At 36.1% G+C, this 22,386-nt stretch overlaps 1 long non-coding RNA gene across 1 annotated transcript; it reads right to left on the bottom strand.

The window, feature by feature from the left end:
* Positions 1-3,110: 3,110 nt before the first annotated feature.
* LOC116667172 lies at positions 3,111-19,919 on the bottom strand. The gene is made up of 3 exons (XR_004323964.1): positions 19,910-19,919; positions 19,758-19,760; positions 3,111-3,388 (listed from the first exon to the last, which is right to left on the bottom strand). It is a non-coding gene; the product is annotated as an uncharacterized LOC116667172 (long non-coding RNA).
* Positions 19,920-22,386: the final 2,467 nt, after the last annotated feature.

The following is a 22,386-nucleotide window of genomic DNA, read 5'->3' as shown; positions in this document are numbered from 1 at the left end:
GCCTAGACAATCTTTTCTTCTGAAATTGTATGTACCTTTCAGTACTCAACTCCTATGTCACCCTCCATGAACACTAATCCTGAGTTTTTTCCATATCATAATTACTGTCTCTTCTGGCTGTTCTGGAGTTACAGCAGCTAAGATTTACTATTCACATGCTAAGAGGTAGGTACTATCATTATACCCCTTTTTAGTTAACAGACCCACAGCTGGTAAGTGGCAGGATTCAAGTGTCAGTGTTTCTCACTCCAGCACTCATACTTTTATCACCTATGACTGAAGCACCTTGTGTGCCTTTTATTATGGAACTTATAACTGAATATATTGCACTTTACTTCAAAAATTATTTGCTTTGACAGTAGAAATTTTACTCATTCACCAGCTATCCCACAATGCCTTGCAGAAGGCCCTTCATCACAACTATTTAGTAAATTAAGAAAATGTTTGACGAATTCTGCTTATGCCAGGCATCCATTCAAACTATCCTAAAGAGAAGTGAGAAATCTATTCAGGCATAATAAATCTGTTAGAAATATTAGGCATATTTCTGAGCCTAACAGAGAGATCTCAAGAAATAGAAGTGCAAGAAATGAGAAAGGGGAAAGGCGTCAGAAAATAAGGTGACCATGTTTTGACTCTTTCTTAGGAGTTATGTGGTTTCTTGTGTCCTCTTTTTGACCACTTTCTCTTTCTCTCCCTCTTGCTCTCACTTTCCCTCTTACTTTGTGACAAGAAGTGATGACTCTATTCATGTAGCATCATTTTCCCTATGCTCCACTGCCAACAATAAACTGACTGGAATTCTATGACCCCTGTTTTTATTCATGAAAGATGAAATCTGAACAGGGCAGGTGCTTACCCTTGGCGCACCAACCTGTAACCAGAGGACAAGAGGCACTACCAAAATAACCTCAGAGCTGTAGAGACAGTTCTCAGGGAAGGGAGGACTTAGAACAAGAAGCAGAAACCTCTAAAATAGTATCTGCTTAGATAAATTAATGTTCATATCTTACTAAATTAATGTTTCATGTGCTATGTTTTCCATGTGTTCTGGTAATAACAATTATTTTGTTGCTTCTTAATTGAAAATGTGGACACCAAAAGACAATGTGTTTGAATATTTCAATTCCAGAGCTCTGCTCCTTAAATCTCATTGAACAAGACAATAGCAAAAGCATTCCCATGTCTTTGCTTTCAGAGAAGTTGTCCATGTTGCCTATGCACTTGAAAATATTTTGTACTTGGTGGCTAGGAGATTTTAAAAAGTTTAATTATACAACGTAATCCATGCTTTCAGTGTTAATAAGTGACTGGATATCATGCCATGCCGTATTGACCTTTAAGAGGTCTCTAATTTTTGGAAGGAACATATAATCCCTCAGAGAAACCCACTTGGATGCAGAGGACATAAATCCTTCTGTACCCAATGTATCTCTTAAGGTTTTATCAAAAACTGTGTATCTTACTGTCTCTGATGAACAGTGAAAAGAAGTTGTTTTTCTCACTGCTTATCTGCTTGGTAAGTTGGTGGTTCCTCATAGAAAGGATTTTACCCCCTATTTGAGTAAAGTGTCAGATACTTCCCATCATTTTCAGTGGGAATGGCAGCCAGATCTATCACTGCACAGTGAGCCATGCCAAAGGCAAGGATGTCCAGGAGTGGACCACAAATTGCCTCCGAGGATTTCGTATCATAGTTTATTAATTGAGTGCTGACAGTGTGTTTGCCTCTCTGTTAAGGGAGGGAGAAGAAGCAGATTCAGCTTTTTCTATTCAGTGTCTGAGTCAGTCATACAATACGGGGTTGGTTGAAATACTCTCGTGGCTACATCATCTCAAGTATGAGCTGCTTTATTTGCATGGTCTAATTTCTTCTCATGCAATGGGGGAAATTATGGTTTAATAACATTAGAAAGGTATGAAGTCCAGAAAAATTCTGAGAGATGAAAAACAACTGCCTAATCAAAAAATAATCCTTCTCTTTTCCTTTTGCCATCTAAATCCTATCTTCTCACCCTCAACGTGTGAACTAGAGTAATTTGGCTTGTTGTATGTGTAGAAGAGAGTAACCCTCAGAAATGAACCCAAATTCATTTTATTTCTCTGGAGATTTGTGGTTCTTCAATGTTAGTGCATATTCCTTGACTGTGTGACAGGAGGAGAGATTGGGTGAAAGCCAGACTGAGTCTTTACCATGCCTCGCAAATGCCAGTTATTCAATTGGATTACTTCTTCTGTTAACAAGTTCCTTTGCTTTCTTAGACAGTTATATAGGAAATTCTCCCCAAGTTCTTCCAATCTCATATGACCCAGATGTTGTCTCTATAAGGCTAAAAATGTGAACAAATTATGAAAAACTTGAAACAACTTTAGACTGTTAGTTTCCCTTGGGACAGGATAGCTTGAGAATGCATTACCTTCAAGTCTGTGTTAAGTGATTGATGAATTCAATAAAGGTATTTGATTTTTAATAGGAACTATTTCTTGGAAGAAGTATCAGTGAAGGTAACTAATTGCACCTACATGTAATTCTGAATCCACGAGGATGAACATGTATTTGTTTACTATATTGCATGAGGAAGAAGGAAGATAGAATTATGATACAGGAAACAGGAGTCAAAGTAGAACAAAATTTTTAACTGGCAGATACAGTGGGATAAAAGGTTACAGCTAAAAACACAAAGCGTGAATTTTGAGTTTCTCAGATAAAGAAAGTACTTTACGACCATCAGGTAATAGTATAGTACTTCCAATTTCACTTTATGGCAAAACATTTTTTATTATCTCTTGATGCAGAAATTACAGGTATAATTTCTTTTGCAAACAAACTATGCATCTTCTATAGTAAATGAAATGATTCACAAGCAACTTTATTTGTGATTGATTTCTTCTATGGAAACAAAATATTGGCTGAGATTTTTGGTTTTGGCTCAATTATATATTTCTTGTGCACCTATTATGTGCTGGGCTTGAACTTGGAACTAGAGGATATGCTCATTTTATTACTGTGCTGTCCACACTCAACATCTCAATAAACATACACAATTGCACTCCTGATATAGAAGCCAAACTTAATTCATGGATTTTCAATATTCATCTTTACTGTAGCTCTAATGCAAGATCACCCTATTTCAAGCCATTTTCTTGATCCTTTCTACAATAAAAAATATTCTGGCCAGCAGAGCTGTTGTGGGATTAGAGCTTGTTGTAAGTTGACTAGTATGGATGTCAATCCAAAGGCCACTCAGTGTAGCAGAGCAGCCCTTGGGATTTGGAACACTTTGGATTCTTCCTCCAAAAGCATCTATAATGAATAGAGTTATTTTGAAAGCATTCCCTGCAGTTCATGCCTGAATTCAACCAACTGGGAACAGGAAAGCAGATCCCTCTCAATACACCACTAACTTGGATTTCTATGGTATTATGCACAATCTTCTCATTTATTTTTACAGTGATGGAGTGGTTTCTGAGCCAAGTTCTGCAGGCGTTTGGGGGAGAAGGAAAAGGTTTTAGATGGTTCCAAATTCTTGAAGTGATGATTGATGTTTTTTATATTCTTGCTCTTCTTCAGAAATGAAAACAAACGCACCAAACTACGCACCTTAGAGCAGAAGGATGCAATTCTTGGCCTCTTGGCTCTTTTTGGCAACAGTCAATTCCTTTGATTCAAGAATGTTTTGTTTGTTCTGCTGCCCTTTAAATTCTATTGTCTGTATTCTGAGAATTGCTTCTCCATCTTTTTACTAACTTGTTTTATTACTTTGAACCAGAAAATTAGAAAACAGAAACTGAACCCAGCAGAAGTAGATGATAAGACCACATTAATCATGAAAGTGGTATCTATCATCCCCTTTAGCGTTTGCTTAGCAATTTCATAGATGTGACTTCTTCTTTTTAACACCCTCTTTTCCTAGAGGAGGTAGTTTACTAGAAAGGGATTTTGATTCCTGCAACTTTTGTTAGTTCTCAGATACACGTGCAATAAGTCATTATATGGAAATTACATCAGTAAACGCATGCTGATTTTTGTTTAAGGAAAACCCTGTAACATAAACAAGAACTGTCAGTGATCTAGCACTTTTTATTTACTGACAGTCTTTCCCCCAAATCCTTTTCTCTTATTTAAAAAAAAAATTATTAACTATGACCTTCAGAATTTACTTTGTAATGTGGGTTAATTGTTGATAGGATGTATTTTAGACCAAGCAAAACACGACATTTACTACATAGTTATTAAAGAGTAAAAATAATTGGAAGAAACAATTATCCAAGAAGCCTAAATGAATAAAAATGCCTAAACAAAAAAATCTTTTATTACAAGAAATTCTTTTCCTTATGCATAATGAAATCCTATCAATTTGCTTCATTGGAACTATGTTTTAATGATTTAACAGTATTAAATCTAACAAGTCATTTCCAATGTAGAATGCATCAAATATTTCTTTCAGTATCTAGCTGAATCAGAGCCATGTAAATGTGTTCTCCAGTATCCAAGAGCAATGTAAGGAGTAGAAGGGGTTTGTGATTCTGTGACAGAATTGAAAATAGCAAGAGTAAAAGGTAAGCTTTGTTTCCCAGGAATAACCAACTATGGAGGAAATTTTTACTGCTCTAGGATCTAGATTATTCTAGCTATTTTAGGACAATATCTGAGAGCTCTGACATAGTCAGGAAATTATATGTTGATATATGGAAAATCTCTTCTACGACAAGAGGAGTGTGAGAAGTTCTTTAATTATTCTTTGTAAAATTGACCCTCTGTTTCCTGTACTTACCTTATGCTTGTGGTGCAACTCCTGAGCTAAAAACTGAAATTGCTTTAACTTCATTTAGAGATCAAAGAAAAATCTTTTTAATTTTATGTATTTATTTATTTTTTGATTTTAGTTTTAGTTTTGACTTTACAGTATAGGAATGAATAAAATGAATAAAAATGAAAGACTAATGGAATTAAATTTAACTCTAGAATAAGTCTCAAGTAGATTCAAAATTAGTTAATAGTAGATGTTGAAAGTAGTGATGATAAGAGCAAGGTAAATAAAATTTCATTCTTTTAAGACAATCGTCTTGTGCCAGAATTAACTGGGGCTGCCAGAGGCAGTCCTTATATAAAGCTATAAGCTTGTTGATGTAGTAAGTTTAGATAAAAGGGATTATACCTAAAATGTTTTGACATAATCATCATCATTAAAGAACAGTGGCCACGAAGAATAATGGCCTCAAGAAGCACAATCCACCTTTGCTATTCTTTCCTAGAAGCCCAGGATAATTTTTATGGAACCAAAGTTGAAAGCTGTTACTGTATTCTCCTGCTTCACCTGCTAAAGTTCCAGTAGATACTTTGAAAACTGAATGAAGAAATGAGTAATGGAACTGTGGCTCTAAAACAAAGGATCTGAAATAACACATGGACCTTCTGCCTACTTTCAAAAATTATGAGAATTGCTTCTTTCTTGAGGTAGACCACATGTATCACTATGAACATAACATTTACCAACTTAACAGTGAATTAAAAGGTCTAAAATCTTGTTATGCTTGAAATGACTCTTCTAAATACCAACCCCCCCCAAAAAAATACAGAAAAAAGAAAAAAGCTGTGTCATGTCTCTTGGAATCTGCAACCCTGAATACCAACAAGAGAGTGATATAATTTTGGTTAAATGAGTTATCCTGGTATCTGGCTTAAAAGATGACCCAGAAAACATAGATGTTTCTGAAACATGTCATGTTTCTATTTTCTGTGAGATTTCTTCTTCTTTCCTGATCTTTTCTATTTCAGTATCTTTTCTTGAACTGAGTAATAATCAAATTTTGGAAGATACAGGTCATGCTCCCAGTAAAGCACTCTGCTCCCTTTCTTATCAGTGTGGGCTGACTCTAACAAGGGGGACCTGACTACATGTCAGCTAGAGGTTAAATTTGATTCATTAAATGATTTTGGCTTGCTAAAAAATAAAATGAAACAGGAGCCCAGAACTTCATAAAGATGGCACCCAGTGGAATCCTGTGAGACAAAAATGTCAAAGGGTGAACTAGCAAAGCGAATCACACCTTTCACTCCACTTTCTAGAGACATTCTGATTGTGTTCTACCATCCAGGAAGGAGGAACTTTATCTCATGTTCAGCCATTCTTGGCTTGGAAGACCATAGGGACACTGCTGTTCCTCTAGGCTCAAATTCTTGCTTTGGTGCTGTTTTGGAATATACTCAGTCTTAGGCTTGGGTCCATATCAGACAAGATATAAATTGACACTTCATCTTTCCCTTTTCAAATTTTCAGTACTAGGTTTAATGGGTTTGATATTGAATTGATCTTTGGGGGTGAGGAAAAAGGAGCATTTATTTGTCTGGAAATTCTCTTAGTCAGTCTCTCTGTGAAAGGATGCATGACTATTTGACATCAAGTTCAATTCACATTAGCACTCTATGGAGAAACAGTTACAAACTGACTGCTTTATAGGTGTGATATTTGGATATGCCTCAGCCAATGTCTTGAACATACTTTTACACTCTCCTTTTGTTGATGAAAAATGAGAAATCAGTAGGTTTCCATGACCCCAAAACCAGGAGTTGAGGAACAGTCAAGCTGACTAATGTTGAAATGTCACTTCAGCAATCACAATGGTTGTAATGATAACCAGTGTTATGTTTTATAGATTAAAAGTACTTCTAAATAAACTGTGGTATATCCAGACAATGAAATATTATTCAGCACTAAAAAGAAATGAGCTATCAAGCCATGAAAATTCATAGAGGAATCTTAAATGCATATTATTAAGTGAAAGAAGCCAATCTAAACAGGTTATATACGGTATAATTTCCACTATATGACATCCTAGGAAATATAAAACTATGGAGACAATAAAAAGACTAGTGGTCGCTGGGGTTAGGGAGGAGGATGGGATGAATAGATGGAATACCAAAGATTTTTAGGGCAGTAAAGCTATTCTATAAGATACTACAAAGGTGGATACATGTCATTATACACTTGTCCAAGCCCATAGAATTTCTGTATGACACAGAAGTAAACGCTGAACTATGGGCTTTAGGTAATAATGACATGTCAATGTAGGTTCATCAGTTACAGCAAATATACCACTGTAGTGCGGGATGTCCATAGTGGTGAAGGTTGTGACGTGCGTGTAGGAACAGAAAATACATGAAAACTCTGTTTTCTGCTCAATTTTTCTGTGAACCTAAAACTGCTCTAAAATTATGTTTACTAATTTTAAAAAAAAAGTACTTCCTTTATTAATCTTCACAATAATCCTATGGTATAGTTAAAGCATGTTATTTTCACTTTCAAAAAATACTGATCTAATGCCCATTCACTCTTTTAGGCACTGGGATTAGAGTAGAAAATGGTCCTTATTCCATGGAACTTACACAGCTCTATTGATCTGATTACTACTCAGTTTGATGTAAAATTCTTTTAACTCTGTACCCAGTAGTCTTTCTACTACATTTTGAAAGCTCTTTGTGACTCAGCTTCAGTGGGCAGAATAGAATATAAAAGATATGAGACAAGATTACAGTTAAGTGGTCAAACGAAGCATTCCCAACTAAAAAGCATAGAAAAAAGGATATCTCAGTTTGAGATACTATACCTAGACTGCTTGTAAATATGAAATATTGAAAATTGAAAAAAATTCTCTTTAGGATATGATGATGCCTTAGAAACACTCTTTCTGTAGATGAATTGCTTTCACAACTACAGAAAAGAGTGATTTTTGGAAGTATTTCTAATATTTCCATGGTAGATTTGACCAATATGTGGTCGTTTATAGCTTGGCTGTACAATGCATCTTTTTTCTTTTGAAAATACGTCTTTTTTAATAGACTATCTGGAAGAAGTTTAAAGGGAATGTGTTGATACTTAACTCTATTATAACAAACATTAGATGTGTTTCAAGTTCTTTTGTCAAAATTGGCCTAGATCTCACTAAGGTTATTTTCAAGTACAGAAATTCATTTCATCGACATCATTCCTTTATCATCAGGATCTGCCTCTGCTTTGGCTAAATTAAATACTTTTCAAAACCACAATTTAATTATTTTTGAATCATCCATTTAAAAAACCACACCTTAAAATGGAATTAAGTCCAGATTAATTATAATAAAAAAAAACCCCTTGGCACTTCTTTAGGGTTCCACCCCAGGGTTTTCCAGCTTTATCACATTATAAAATAAACTCAATTTCTGTACTTATTATTAAGTATCACTGACTTCTAATGTTAGGTGGTAGAAAGAACTTTGGAGTCAGAGCTGGTTAGGTTTGAATCCTGACTCTTCATGGCCTCGAGGACGTTGCTTAGTTTGTCTGTGAATTCTGTAATTTCTCTATAAAATTGGATTAGTAATAAATGCTCTCTGTGTATATGAGCCCACCAACGCAAGGCATGTTTCTTGGAAGAGAAGATTTATCAGGACATAGTTCCTTACTAATTAACACTTAAAAACAAGGATAGAGTTAGTATTATTTTGGATTCTTTTGACAATACAGAATTGCTTTTAGTTGTTTGTATACTAGCTTTTTTAGGTTCTCACTGTGATGGTATTTTTATCGTCTCCTCATGTAGGACTTGCTTAGGCATCTCTGACTTGCTCAATCCTGGATTCACAGTCTCCAAGTCTGGTTGAATTTGCATTTCTACCTCCTAGAGACAAAGATTCTCTAGAAAGACTTCTAACCACTGAGGCAGAGGCAGGAGGGAGGAAAGAATTGAAGGGGTTTAATGGCAGCTTCTTACCAGATTACTTTCTCTCTGTCTCTCCGGATGTTAGTCATTATTGCTCCAAGTTTTTATTTTCATTCCAAGTCTTACTTATTGCCCATGGTTTGCATTTCAATAGCAGAACAATTAGTGCTGGGCTTGTGGTTATTATTGTTCTTTTACATAATCCTGCCCTTCTAGCATCTTGCCAAAGGTGCTTATGATTTCACTGCAATCACAGACTTAACCTTACTTCACAAAAGTCCTATGCAGTTCTCTGGTGTTCTCCTCCTTATTTCCACTGTCATCTTCCCCTCTCTGTAATATGCCGCATTGCATGCATCATTCATAGGTATCTCTTTAACAGGATTTGGAGCTAAAATCCTGCTTTCTCATATTAATCAGACTGCAGTATGGCTGTAAGTCAAATGTTTAACAGTTTTTGTTTTCCCCAGGATGTGGTATAATTCTTGGTGAAGCTTAGTCAAGGCATCCACTCTTGTATCTGGTAACAAAGAGGAGGATGCATTCTAAAACAAAAACTTTTCTGGAGGTGTGAGCTATAACACAAGCCGAGGACCAAAAAAAAAAAAAAAAAATCAGTAGACATCAGTTTTTGTGATTCATACTCATTTTCCCTCCAAATTAAAATGAAAATTAAATTTTAGAAATTGAAAAAAATTATAGGAAAGTAAGACAAAAAATATAATGTTATCTATAATCACTTATTTTCCACCAGCAAGAATGAACCATCATTGACATTTTGTTGCATTTGCTTCCCATTTTTATTATTTTCTGTTTTAATGAAAAATCACTTTACCATTTTTGTAAAATTGATATATATCTGTACTATGACTCCAAACAATGCAGAAAAAGTAGAATTCAGAAGATTGAAAAAATTCAGTCACTCCCACTACCAAGAAACAAACATCATTAACATTTAGCAAACATCATTACAGACATCTTTTTATTTACATAATATAAAGAAGAAAGATGCAGAAGATATAGATACTTTTATAAAAATTAGATCATGTTATTGATACTATTTATGATTAAAATTTGAAATAAACATTAAAAAATCAAGTGGAATTGAAATATAAAAGAATCAAAACTTCATATTATGGATGTATATGCACAATATATTTTTACATATATATAGACAGATAGCTTTACAGATACAGATGTATATCTAACTATGGCTTCAGCACAAAAGATGTTTTCCTAAAATATCCTGCAAGGTAAAGAAAATAGATGATGGAAAAATATAAAGAAGTAGGAGACATTATGTCTTTAAATTTTTTTAACCATTTGGTTAAATTTTAGGTAGTGGTGACTAACTCCCTGTTAAAAGGGCTGAGTGTTAACTGATCTCATAGTCAGTTTTCTTAGTTTTTCTTCATCATACAAGCTCTTAATACCCATTTGTTTTAGTAACCATGCTCTTCATAGAATCTTAAAAATTAATTCTATATTTTAAACTACTGCCAGGACTTTGTTATTCCTGGGTTCTTTATTTTTGAGTTTTCTTTTGAGTAGATATATTTGTCAAGTAGATTTTTGAAAGGCTTATGGATTATATTTTCCTTAAATTCTTTCACATTTGAAAATGATTGCCTATTTATTATCTTTATACTTGAATGCCATTTAAATTAAGCACAATATTCATTGATCACACTTTCCCTCAGAATTTTGTAGCTATTGTCTATTATCTTCTGGTATATAATATTGCTAAGGAAAATCTTACGACCAACCTAATTTTTTTCCCTTGTAAATGACTTGCTTTAAAACCTGGATGATTGCAGAGTTTTTTCCTTATTCCTTCTTAAAGGAATAGGATCTTAGAGGATCTTAGCTAGTGTATATATCAGTGTTGTAATTTTGGAATATATTGCACTTATTTTTCCAATGGCAAGTTCAATTTTTCTTTTTTTTTTTAACATTTTTTATTGATTTATAATCATTTTACAATGTTGTGTCAAATTCCAGTGTTCAGCACAATTTTTCAGTTATTCATGGACATATACACACTCATTGTCACATTTTTTTCTCTGTGAGTTATCATAACATTTTGTGTATATTTCCCTGTGCTATACAGTGTAGTCTATTCTACAATTTTGAAATCCCAGTCTATCCCTTCCCACCCTCCACCCCCCTGGTAACCACAAGTCTGTGTTCTCTGTCTGTGAGTCTATTTCTGTCCTTTATTTACGCTTTGTTTTTGTTTGTTTGTTTGTTTTTGTTTTTGTTTTTTAGATTCCACATATGAGCGATCTCATATGGTATTTTTCTTTCTCTTTCTGGCTTACTTCACTTAGAATGACATTCTCCAGGAGCATCCATGATGCTGCAAATGGCATTATGTTGTCGGTTTTTATGGCTGAGTAGTATTCCATTGTATAAATATACCACCTCTTCTTTATCCAGTCACCTGTTGATGGACATTTAGGCTGTTTCCATGTTTTGGCTATTGTAAATAGTGCTGCTATGAACATTGGGGTGCAGGAGTCATCCTGAAGTAGATTTCCTTCTGGATACTAGCCCAGGAGTGGGATTCCTGGGTCATATGGTAAGTCTATTCCTAGTCTTTTGAGGAATCTCCACACTGTTTTCCATAGTGGCTGCACCAAACTGCATTCCCACCAGCAGTGTAGGAGGGTTACCCTTTCTCCACAGCCTCTCCAGCATTTGTCTTTTGTGGATTTTTGAATGACGACCATTCTGACTGGTGTGAGGTGATACCTCATTGTAGTTTTGATTTGCATTTCTCTGATAATTAGTGATATTGAGCATTTTTTCATGTGCTTTTTGATCATTTGTATGTCTTCCTTGGAGAATTGCTTGTTTAGGTCTTCTGCCCATTTTTGGATTGGGTTGTTTATTTTTTTCTTACTGAGTCGTATGAGCTGCTTATATATTCTGGAGATCAAGCCTTTGTCGGCTTCACTTGCAAAAATTTTCTCCCATTCCGTAGGTTGTCTTCTTGTTTTATTTCTGGTTTCCTTTGCTGTGCAGAAGCTTGTAAGTTTCATTAGGTCCCATTTGTTTATTCTTGCTTTTATTTCTTCTAGGAGAAAATTTTTTAAATGTATGTCAGATAATGTTTTGCCTATGTTTTCCTCTAGGAGGTTTATTGTATCTTGTCTTATGTTTAAGTCTTTAATCCATTTTGAGTTGATTTTTGTATATGGTGTAAGGGAGTGTTCTAGCTTCATTGTTTTACATGCTGCTGTCCAGTTTTCCCAACACCATTTGCTGAAGAGACTGTCTTTATTCCAATGTATATTCTTGCCTCCTTTGTCAAAGATGAGTTGACCAAAAGTTTGTGGGTTCATTTCTGGGCTCTCTATTCTGTTCCATTGGTCCATATGTCTGTTTTTGTACCAATACCATGCTGTCTTGATGACTGTAGCTCTATAGTATTGTCTGAAGTCTGGGAGAGTTATTCCTCCAGCCTCTTTCTTTCTCTTCAGTAATGCTTTGGCAATTCTAGGTCTTTGATGGTTCCATATGAATTTTATTATGATTTTTTCTAGTTCTGTGAAATATGTCCTGGGTAATTGGATAGGGATTGCATTAAATCTGTAGATTGCCTTGGGCAGTGTGACCATTTTAACAATATTGACTCTTCCAATCCAAGAGCATGGAATATCTTTCCATTTTTTAAAGTCTTCTTTAATTTCCTTCATCAATGGTTTATAGTTTTCTGTGTATAATTCTTTCACCTCCTTGGTTAGATTTATTCCCAGGTATTTTATTACTTTGGGTGCTATTTTAAAGGGGATTGTTTCTTTACTTTCTTCTTCTGTTGATTTATCATTAGTGTAAAGAAATGCAACTGATTTTTGAATGTTAATTTTGTAACCTGCTACCTTGCTGAATTCTTCAATCAGCTCTAGTAGCTTTTGTGTGGACCTTTTAGGGTTTTCTATATATAGTAACATGTCATCAGCATATAATGACACTTTTACCTCTTCTTTTCCAATTTGGATCCCTTTTATTTCTTTCTCTTGCCTGACTGCTGTGGCTAGGACTTCCAGGACTATGTTGAATAGGAGTGGTGATAGTGGGCATCCTTTTCTTGTCCCAGATTTTAGTGGGAAGCTTTTGAGTTTTTCCCCGTTGAGTACTATGCTGGCTGTAGGTTTGTCATATATAGCTTTTATCATGTTGAGATATGTTCCCTCTATACCCACTTTGGCGAGAGTTTTTATCATAAAAGGGTGTTGAATTTTATCAAATGCTTTTTCTGCATCGATTGAGATGATCATGTGGTTTTTGTCCTTTCTCTTGTTGATGTGATGTATTACACTGATTGATTTGTGTATGTTGAACCAGCCTTGTGTCCCTGGGATGAACCCCACTTGGTCATGATGTATAATCTTTTTTATGTGTTGTTGGATTCTATTTGCTAAAATTTTGGTGAGGATTTTGGCGTGTATGTTCATCAGTGATATTGGCCTATAATTCTCTTTTTTTGTAGTGTCTTTGCCTGGTTTTGGTATCAGGGTGATGATGGTGGCTTCATAGAATGAGTTTGGGAGTATTCCCTCCTTTTCAATTGTCTGGAAGAGTTTGAGAAGGACTGGTATGAGTTCTTCTTTGTATGTTTGGTAGAATTCCCCGGTGAAGCCGTCCGGTCCTGGACTTTTATTTGTAGGGAGGTTTTTAATTGCTATTTCTGTTTCCTTTCTAGTGATCGGATTGTTCAAGTTCAATTTTTCTTTATTCCAGAAAATCTTCTTTTATTACATCATTAAATAGAAAGAAATTTGATTCCGTTTATTGGACTTTTTACTTTGTGGATAACAATTATCCTTCATTGGATCATCTTTGCTTTTCTCTTTCATTAATTTCTCTCAAAATGCTGTTATCTCTCTTTTTCATGTGCAGCCTCTGTGATTATCTCAAGTTTTTCTTCTTTGACAATAATTAGCTTTCCAGTAGTGACACCTATTGAATTGGTTCATCTTTGAAATCTGTGCATTAATTCTAAAATTATTTTGTTTTTTGCCCTTAACACTTTATGATTGAATTTCCCTTTCTATGTCATATGCCATTCTAATGATTATCATTTTGTCTTTAAGCTTTTATTATGTTGAATTTATGGGCTTATTAAATTATAAGAAATGTTCTGTACTTGAGTAATTTTCTTCTAGTCTACATCCTTAGTCTTTTGTATGATCTCTCTCTCTTTCTGTCTCTCATAGTTTCTCTGTTGTTTCATAGGATTTTATTCATGCTTAAGTGGCTTAGAAAGGAGGCAGGACTCTGTGAGCTCCCCCTACCCCTGCATCTTGTTTGTAGAAAAGCTGAAGTCTCCCAGGCCTCTCTGAGTCACAGAAGAGCAGGCTCAAGAAGTTGATTAGGACAAGCCTGAAGGCATTGTGGGATGGGAACAACTCTGACCACCTATCTCAATGATTAACTGAGATTACTCCTTCATTTCCCTTTAGAACTTTCAGGGCTGAACAGTATCTTTGGAGATGGGTCCACCAGACTGCAGCCATTCTGGTTAAAAGCGACTTTCCTTCTTGTTACTGTTACTGAAACGACAGGCGAGTCAAGAAACAAGCACCACTCGGAGGGTTGGAGTACTCAGATGTATTACGCTGGTGGGCTCAGAGGGACTTCTGCTCCGAAGCTCTGAGCACCTCCAAGACGTGCTCATGAGGTTTTATAGGGTAAAGTACAAGCTTGGGGTATTATGCCAATAGGCATGGAACAGCTTTAGCAGCATTATCATCACAAAAGTGGAGGCGGGGAGGCAGCAAACCAACATTCCAAAGCCAGATATGTATCTTTGAAAACCCAGCTGGCTAGCAAAAAAACATGAACAGCAAACCAACACTAATTAACCTAGATTTACAAGTTAGTCTAGCAGAACTCAGATCAGTATTCCGATACTTAGATTTGTGAGTTATCTTGTTAGCCCAGCCCAGCCTCTCCTTCACATTCTTAGATTTGTGAGTTATCTTGTTAGACCAGCCCGGCTTTTCCTTCACATTACCAAGGCTGTTACCCCCAGGATCATACCCCTGTCCCTCCCTCTACTAGAAATCAATTACTCTTATCTAAGTCTCAAGAGGCAGCTGCAGAGAAGAAACAAAAACTGATTAGAACCGACTGAGTCAAAAATGGTGGAGGATTTGACCTCCAGTACACCTTAAGCCTCATTATATGTTCATTGTATACATTCATTGTAATTTATTAGCATGCTAAATGACACACCCACCAGCGCCATGACAGTTGACGATTGCCATGACAACAACCGGAAAAGTCCATACAAGGACTGATTGGCATCACACCTGGAAGGGGGACATGATGACAGAAGCCTCCCATAAAAGTCCACATGGCCTGACTCGGGCTGGAGCTGTCTCTACGGACTGTCTTGGCTGATATCTCCCCTCTCAAGCCGCTTCATCCTCACTTAAGCGCTTTTCTTCCCCTCTTCCTGCTGGAGCGCTTTCCTTCCATTTCCCCTTCTCAGCAATAAAGCGGCTGTTCATCTCATCCCTCTGCCTTTGCTGCTCAAATTCTTTCACAGCCACTCTGGTGGGTACCTAACTTAGGGGTCCCTCCATCTGCTAACAGCTTTGTCTAGAAATACAATTTGCTGTTATATAGAGCTGATAACTTTTTGACTCTCAACATTATTTGTGTTTTCCAAACTACAAACTATTGGGAGAAGAGAGGGAAGCAGAAGAGGAGAGGAAGAAAGGAGGAGAGGGAGCATTTAGTCTTTGTTAAAACACCTGGGCTCCGTTCTCTGCTGAAATATTCCGAACTTTCAGATTATTTCTTACCTGGGAGTAGTAGTAGGACTCTCACTTCTGTAAGAGAAAGTCAAAACCATCTTTTAACCTTCTGCATAGTCTACTACATCTTGGGAAAAGGAACAAGGGAAGGACACACATTTAATGTCCTTCCATTCTAGATTTGGGGCATTAATAAAAATTCTTACGGTTTTATCTTTCAGTAATGTGAATTGTTGTGGGTGTGGTTGGGTTAAATTGCTGAGCACTGCTGCAGCATTTTCTGTTTCTTTTCTTGGTGGCTGGGTATTAATGATACTGTATTAGGCTTTGTCTTTATGGTAGATTGCTGCAGATTCTTTTCTTCTCTATAGGCACTCCTCTTTCCAATGTAGCTTCGCAGTTCCTCCTGTCAAGAAGGTGGCATTTATTTCCCTACCCTTTGAATCTAGGCTTTTCCATGCACTTGCTTTGGTCAGCTGGATGTTTGTAATTATGGTACAAGCAGAAGCATGAAAAGCACTTGATCAGTGAGGTCTGTTATTTCTTACTGTTCTTGGAACTCTGTGGCAACTATATGTAGAAGTCTAGGCTAGCCTGCCAGAGGGTGAAGAACATGTGGCCCAGTTACCTCAGTATCCTGGTTGACAGCCTGCCAGTTGCTAGACATGTGAATGAAAGATCCTTGAACACACAGCCATCAGTAGACCAGCCAGCTACACATAAACTCATGAAAGAACCCAAGAGAGATGAGCCAAACTAAAATCAGAAGAATGACTCCTATGACCCACAGAATCTTGAGCTAAATAGTTGTGATTTTAAGACACTCAGTTTTAGAAGGTGACTTGTTAAGCAGCAAAAATAGCTGACTCAGTACCTTTTTGTTACTAGTTATAGGGAGAAGAAAATTCTAAAATGAAGATAAGTTGCTCAGGCAAATTTGCAATACTTAGTTGATTAATGTTAATTAGGACACTTCTGAATATTAATTGCAATATGAACTCAGCCAAAATTACCTATTAGTTATGTGACACTTTGTAAACCACCTTCCCATAAGATAAATTCAGGGGCTTCATACATTTAAAACATTGGGCTAGACACATCTGTATTCTTTTGAATGAAAATCCAGACAATCAAAAGGATACTTCATTTTTTTCCTAACTGGGACATCTTTGCTTTAGTAATCTTGTGCTTCCAATTTCATATGGACAAAAAAAAAAAAAAAAATGATTAATTGAATGCAACTTCTCTATTTTTTTTTCTATGCCTATCTTTACCCTTGTATTTTGAATTCTGTTCAGAAAGGTATTAATCATCCACCAAAGGAATTTACAATGAATTCATTTTGGACTGTCAGTATGGGAGATCTCAACACAAATCCTACAAAGGGGCCACAGAAAATAATGGCAAACAAATGCTCAGAAACAAATAATTACTGAATGCAGCAGAATGTCATGTTTGTTTTCAGCCTCAAGGGCTTAAGATCCTTTTAATGGGCTTTGCTGGAAAAGATCTGAAGGCTTTCATGTCACAAAGCCTGGAAGGTTGATAATTTTTGCTTTTTTTCCAGGCTGACCTATTCATTTGAAAGACAGCCTGACTACAGATATACTTTAAGTTTTTGGTGCTGGCAGAAGAGGTTAAAAGTCTAGGCAGATGCCTGCAACACTGATCTAGATAGCTCCAAACCTGGAAATTTTGCTAGATGTGGATACATTCCAAGCACATTTCCATCTTTCAACCCTACCAACTCAAGTCAAAATTCATACTCTCTCTGGCTTGGAATTTGCACCAAATATTAACAATAAAGAAATTTGGTTTCTTTCTGAAAAGAGACCCCAATTTTGAAAATTATAATTTGGACCTGGCTCCACAGCCCATTAGTTGGGTGACCTTTGGCAAGTCTCTGAATTAAATTGAACATCAGTTTTTAAATCTGTAATATGAGAATGGTGGAATACTACTCTCAAGGAACTGTTGTGAGTCAAAAGAATCAGTATTTATTAAATACTTTGTAAATTAAAATGCAGTGTATACTAAAACCACTACTGTGCATCCAGAATCACTGGAAAAAGAATCCTTTGGTTTACAAGACATCTCTGCCTCTTAATTTTCCTCTTTGGATAATCCTTAGGCATTTGTTCCTTTTGTGATAGCTCCAAATCTGTGCATCTCTAGCCAAGAGCTATTTTCTATATTCCAGGACTATTTATTTAACTGATCACAAGTCCTCTTTTCTTGGATATCACTGAGGTACCTCAAACTCAGCAAGTCAAAAAGGGAGCCCAACCCACTCTCTCTGAGACTGTTCCTCCTGTGTTCTTTATATTGGTTAAAGACGTTGCCATTTACCCAGTTCCCCAAAATTGAAATCTTAGCATCATCCATGATAGCCTTTTCTCCCTCATCATCTGTATCCAAATAGGCACTTAGCCTTAAATTCTACCTCCTCGATAGCATTCAGATCCATCCACATCTCTCCATCCTTCTTGCCATGGTCCTGGTTTAGCCCTTTAAATTTTTACCTGGATTAACATTGCAGCTTCTTTTGTTATCTCTTTGCCTCTTATCTTTGCTTCCTTCTCTTATTTCTTACACTATAGCCAGGCATCTTTTAAAAATTCAGTCTACTAATGTAATTGTCTTTTAATGCTTCTGTGGCTCTTTTAGTCTATCACAGATAGTTTAATATGTGAGGGTCACCATGACTTGCCCTTGGCCCATCTCTCACTTTCTATTTCCCTGAGCAATGTTTTCCACTCCTTTGTAATTCTTTAACATGTCATGAACTTTTCTGCCAGTGTTTTTGTTCCGCCTGGAATAATCATCTACTCTTGTTATCTGAAGTCTCTCAAGTCTCAGATCCAGGTGCCACCTTCTCTGAGAAGTCACTCATGGCAATAAATCACAGTGTATTGCAATTATCAGTTTACTTGACCAGACTAAAAGGTCAAGGCCTTATATTACTCATCAGGTCATCAGCTATCACTTCCTATCAACTGCTGGTGTGTCCATCTTTAGCAGTGGTTCTGCCTATCTGCTACAAAAGTAGCAGAGTATCACAGCTAATATTACTGGATTTGGAATCAGAGTCTAATCCATTTGCATGTTTCAGCCCCACCAGCTTAAGTCAAAAATTCATACTCTCTCTGTCTTGGAATTTGTACCAAATATTAACAATAGCAATTTAGCTTAGTGAAAATAGACCCTAATTTAGACTCTGAAAATTATAATTTGGACTTGGCTCACATTCCATTTGTTGGACAATCTTTGGCAAGTCTCTTACTTAAATTGAACCTCAGTTTTTTAATCTATGATATGAAAATGATAACATACTACTTCCCTCAAGGAACTACTGTGAGTTAAATGAACAGGAATGAAAATAATACCTCTTTCCTAGGATAAAATGCTATGCCCAGTAGGTGCTCAAAAACAATTATTATTTCCAATTTTAATTTTTATCAGCAGATAAACCTGAATATTAAACTTACTTCTATGAATTAAGTGCATGGTCTTTAAGGCATGGATTTTGAGACATCCATATTGATGCTTCAACATACTAATTGATTACTTCCAGGTTCCTGGATATTTAAGATTGCCATAAAAAATTGTACTGTGAATAAATTAGGTTTTATTAGATTAAAGAATTCCTGTTCAGATCCCATGACCATTAAACATCTTGTTTCAGGTTTTGGATCCCAAAGCAAAACAAAACAACACTAAGCAAAACAAAGAAAAACAAAATAATAACAAAACCCAAACTTTTTAAAACAATAAAACAGGAGTTTAGAGATCCAAAAGCCTGGATCACATTTTTCTAAATATACCCAGTGTCTTCTCCTTGGGCTCACAACACAGCAGCCTTTCTAAGACTCAGAAATAAAGAATCAGGAAGCTAAACTTACTTCAAATTTAACCTTTCTAGTTCACCATAAAACTCAATTCTTCTGGCTCCTTGTTGACTGCTTTGGTGCTGATTCGTTCATTTATTCATCCCGCAACTATTAACTGAACACCTACCACGTGCCAAGCTCTCAAATGTGTGTTTGGGTTGTCTTCTGACTTACACTTCACTGTGACTAGGCTCCTCTTGCTCCCAGGTCTCTCCTAGGGTTCAGATTCCCACTGGTATGATTCATGGAATAAGGAACTCCTAGATGGTCTTCAGTTCTGTGCTCTAGAGTATCTGCTTTGCTTTATGTTCGTGAATTACTTTACTGACTTTCAATCTATAATAAACTTACCTGTATCTTCCCCTACCTCCTGAATGAGTAGTCTCCTGTCAAATACCAACTTCCAGTAATGGAACAATCTAGAGGCATTAATTAGATTGATGCCACAGGCATGGCTCTCTACTGTTTTAACTTTGAATTTTCTTTCCAGCTTGTTGCTCATGCTTATCAACCAATGCTGTCCCCAAGTCACTGTCCTGTGACCTAAACCAGCACTGCTAACCAGCATTGGCTAATCTTTTAAATCCATTTCTCTAATGCAGCATTGTAAAACGGAAATATAATACAAGCCACACAATTTTAAATCATCTAATAGCATATTCAAAAAGTAAAAGTAATAAACAAATGATATTAATTTTAATGATAGATTTTACATAACCAAATATGTAACCTAATCTCTTCAACATATGGCCAATATAAAAACTATTCATGAAATACTTTATGTATATTTTGTCATATTTTTAAAAACCCAGTGTGTATTTTACATTTACAGTATATCTAGATTTGGACTAATCACATTAAGTACTCAATAGTCCCATGTGGCTAATGGCTACCATATTGAACAGTGCAACTCTGAGGGATATCTCTCCATTCATCCATCCATCTATTTATCAAAACACTTCTTAAACACATACTTTGTGTCCAGCACTCTCATAAATTCTCATATTATACAAGTGAAATACATAGTCCTTGTTCTCAAGTACCTCTACCAGTACATGAAAAAACTGACAAGCACTTTGGCTATTTCATAAATGTGACACTTACGATAATGATGTGGCATACACAAGGTACAAAGGGCACATAGAAGAGAAACATCTGAGACAAAGATAGTTGCTGTTAGTTGCTGGAGGAGGTGATATTTGAACGTAATCTGAAGAAATGAGCCGGAGAAAAAGAACAGGAAAAATACGCTAAGGGAAGGGAACAGTATAACAAAGGCACTGGGACATGAGGGAGCTTGACAGAGTATGATGCATGTAACAGATACAAATGTTTGGACAGGACTGGGGCCAACAGAGGAGAGAAATGAGGCATGTGAGATGGATAAGAGACATATCACAAAGGGCCTTATATGCCTTTTCTGTTTATCCTGAAGCTGAAGGGGAGGCATCGTTTTTGCATAGATAATAAATATAACTAGAAAAATAAAATAAAATGTGGTTGTTAAGAAGATGAACTCTGGAGGCATACTGTCTATGTTTGAATCTGAGGCTTTATACTAATTCTGCAACCTTGGGCAAATTATATTGCCTCTCTGTGCATGAGTTTTCTCAAATTCATTGCTGATAACATTAGTATCTCCATCACAGGGTTGTCATGAGAGTGTCATAGATTGTTGCATGGAAAATTTTTAAGGTGATTCCCTCAGTAGGCTTGATAAGTGGTAGACCTTATAATTAAAAAATGTTAAGTGGTAAAGTAACACAATGAGATTTGTATTGTATGAATATCAGTGTTAGCTGAGTGTGAAGAGTGAATCCAGTAAGGAGATTAATCAAAGTTTTCAGTATGATGCAACGAAGGTCTAAACCAGGGCACAGGTGGTGGAAAAGGAGAACACTGAAAACTCTGAAAAGTGTACGGGAGGTGAGAGGGCTTGATGTCTGAGTTGATGAGGGAGGTGAGATACAAGAGAGTCTGTTATGACCCCAGGTTTCTTCTTGGGCACCTGAGTGAGTGATGGCACATTTTAACAACCTGGGAGATAATAGAAAGAGTGGCTTAGTGGTGGGCATGGGAGTGGGGGTAGAGGATAAAGGGTAGACAGGAGGAAATGGATTAAAAATGGTATTAGATAATTAGATATATCAATTTGGCTTTAATTATATAGTTAACTATGTGAGTTTTAGGTTATTGAGGGATATTCCAGAGTGAATGTTTACTGTGAGAGAGATACATGGGTCTAATGCTCAGGATAAATTTCTAGGCACTGACTTCTCATTTTCCAAGGAAGTGTTTAAGGATTTAGTTGATGTTGATAACTGTTATAAATTTTGAGGGCACAGTGGACTCTTTCAGAACAATCAGGTAAGCTCTTTCTTGACCTGATAGATGACAAAGTTATATATAATTTAAAGCAGTTTTATATGTATACCACAAGCAAATCAGATTGTTACAAACTATTCTCAAAAGATTATGCAGACACACACAAAGCCACAACTAATTTTAGAATTAATTTTTAAAACAGCAGAAGTTTGTGTAATAGAAAATAAATTTATTCTATTTTACATGAAGGTAAAAAGCAGAGATTATAATCTAATAACTCCTCACACATGTAACAATGATCATAGCATGTGCAGGTGTAAGAAATTAGACAGAGGTAGACGTTATGATCAAGAAATATTTTCCCCTTGGTTAGTTGTTTCTGTGACTAGAAAGCGTTTTTGTCATATGGTAGAGAACCCTCATCCCTCCTTCAGGCTGTCTGTTAAGTATGGAAGGTGATTTTTTTTTTTTTTTTTAAAGATTCAGACTCAAGTCATTCAGTAAATTCAGGAAATATCTATGTAAACTAATGCCAGAGAAGTGGATCCCTGGACACTGGGGCTCTGTTAGAGCCATTTATAGGGGAAAATCTCCAGACCTAACCGATGGGGTTCATTTAGCAGATGTGCACCTGGCAAGTACTAAGATAGGGAAGAAGAGAAAAGTAGTACATTGCGACAAAGGACAGATGTAGGGTGAGT

The sequence above is a fragment of the Camelus ferus genome, chromosome 2 (genome assembly GCF_009834535.1).
Source record: "Camelus ferus isolate YT-003-E chromosome 2, BCGSAC_Cfer_1.0, whole genome shotgun sequence".
Classification (NCBI taxonomy): domain Eukaryota; kingdom Metazoa; phylum Chordata; class Mammalia; order Artiodactyla; family Camelidae; genus Camelus; species Camelus ferus.
Note: the sequence above shows the minus strand (reverse complement) of the source record. Positions and strands in the feature narration are given on the sequence as shown.